The following is a 2423-nucleotide window of genomic DNA, read 5'->3' as shown; positions in this document are numbered from 1 at the left end:
GCCTGGGGTACTCACGTTTGGAATGGGGGATCGAAATTCATGGTGTTTCAGTAAATGGGAGCCCCATTTGGGCCCCATTTACTGTCAAATATGACACTGACAAGCGGGAAGTTTCGCACCTGTTCTGGAGATTTCTAGAACTATCTGGAATACCTGGAGAAAAGGATATAAGCGACGACGAGAACCAGACGAAGGGGAGTGAAGTGACAGCCGCGCCTGAGTGCAGAAGAAGTTAAACCCGCGAGTCGGAAATCCGTATTTTCCGTGTGTTATTGTTATCGTTTGTGAAGTTGACATTAATTTTAGAAGTTAGTTTGTTCCTGTTCCGTAGTTAAAGTTGTACCGAGTGGAATAAAAGTTGTAAGTTGAAGAAAGAATTTGATCCTCGGCCATCCACGGTACAATATCATCACTATTTCTACTATCATCATCATTCTGCATTTTTAATAAAAAAATAAAAAAGTAACATGTTCCTTTTGAAACCTATTGCCAAGGTAAAACTGGAACGTTGTTACCTGTCACAGGAAAAAACCGTTTATCACTCCTCTAGTATATACCCGGCCCTAGAGATGACACGAAATTCTTGTCACAGATATTAAAAATAACCAATATTTAAAATAACAGGGCTCGCATACGATTTTGGTCCCAGAACCCGTACAACATCCGGGTGGACTTTTGGATATTTCAACAAAGCCAAAAGGCAAGTACCTGCCTTTTGATGCCTTTTGGTTCCCCGCGGCGTTGCCAATTGAACTTTTACTAAAAGGAGATATTTTATTCTCATGAAGTGGTAAGGTTTTGAATGTGTGGGAATGGGACCTGATGATTTTTCGAATCCACGCAACCATGATTCGGCAAATAGCAATATTTAGAGTTTTTAATTAAGCGATAATATGAATTGCAATCTGTGATTAGGATGAATATAAAAGATAGGAGGCATAAAGTAACTAAACATAAACGGGTCAAATGAGTAAAACATTTTGTCAAAAATATGTGCGTATTGCAGATGTTGCTAAGTGTTCGGATAATCTGTTACAGTAAATTTTCATAAAAAACCATAAAACGGCTTTTTCGTAGAAAGGAAAAAATTTATACAAAACCAGATTAAGTAGATAAAAAATCAGTCAGCGAACAAAGCCCAAAAACTAAATGAAATGGTTTTGTTTTTGTACTAGAGATCTATAAAGATGCATTCATCAGCCCTTGCATAATGGCTGAGCAGATTCGCACCCAAATTACTAGGAACTAGGAACAAGTGACGGGATATCCTTTAATAAAACAATGAGCTTCCGCCCTGCTTCAGATACGAACCAATATTTATGATGGGTAAAAATAACATGTGACAAAAAATCAGATACTTGGAACAGGTACGAGTTTGGAACAGTCACACAAGGAACATGTGACTCAAAAATACTCGTTTGTGTCATCCCTACCGGGCCACGGTTAATTAATCTACGAATCTCTAACGGGTAAGTAATATATGGTGCGCTCCTAACTTTTCGAAGCTGATATCGCGACCTCAACCACCAGCCGCGTCCTCAACGGTACACGTGTTCTACCTAACAGCGGAAAAAAACACGAGTTTACGCACTTATGTAAAGAACAAGCCAGCGTCTCTTGTGAGTGTTCCCTTCTCTTTTGTGTGTCCACACACGTGATCAATTAAAAATGAGTGTAAGTGTGAGTGAAAGTGTGATCATGAAAAGTCTGGTAAGCCAAAAATATCCGCCCCCCCAAATCCAAGCACCAATCCCGATCCAAATTCCATCCCAAACCGCAGATAACAAGGCCGTTTGCCTTCGCAGCAGGATGAGCTTATCCAGACCCTAACAAGCCAGATAAAAGAGCTGACCCACCAGCTCAAACCCCCCTGAAAGCCCCAACTCAGCCCTTAGCGGATAAAAATGGAAGTCGAGAACTTTCCTGTCCTCAAACCCACAGGTCCCCTAAATCTCCCCAAAGGCAGACCTCATCCAGTGCCACTTTTGCCCACAACTAGGAGCAAATTCTCGATGTTTTTAATAGTGAAATAATTCGCCATTTTCGAACACGAAACGATTATTTTGAGAATTTTACCGAAGTTGAATTCGCAGATCGTTTTTGGTTAACCAAAAACGTTGTTCATTACCTAGCAGACCTACTTCAGGAATAAATTTTGCCAGTGACACAGAGAAACCACTTATCTGTCACTCTAACCGGTCTTGACAGATTCTTCTTCTTCGTTATATGGTTTTCCCTACTTTACACACTCGATAGGTATGGACCTCTAGCTTTGACGTTTAGACACGTTGAGAAACCCACCATAATGTATGGAACTTTATTAAACTAAGTTATTACATTTAGAAATGTTTTCCGGGCTTTGAAGCCGTGGTCTATCGGAATTTCTTCCTGACGTTTCGTCCACAACTGCGGTGGACATTTTC

At 40.4% G+C, this 2423-nt stretch overlaps 1 protein-coding gene across 1 annotated transcript in view; it reads right to left on the bottom strand.

Moving 5' to 3' along the window:
* LOC109542423 (RING finger protein 44) overlaps nt 1–2423 on the bottom strand; it is a gene marked incomplete in the record, with an annotated part of 23568 nt that overhangs the window by 9228 nt on the left and 11917 nt on the right.

This window comes from Dendroctonus ponderosae, unplaced genomic scaffold (assembly GCF_020466585.1).
Source record: "Dendroctonus ponderosae isolate FM_Combo_2020 unplaced genomic scaffold, Dpon_F_20191213v2 Dpon_F_20191213_1, whole genome shotgun sequence".
Lineage (NCBI taxonomy): Eukaryota > Metazoa > Arthropoda > Insecta > Coleoptera > Curculionidae > Dendroctonus > Dendroctonus ponderosae.
Note: the sequence above shows the minus strand (reverse complement) of the source record. Positions and strands in the feature narration are given on the sequence as shown.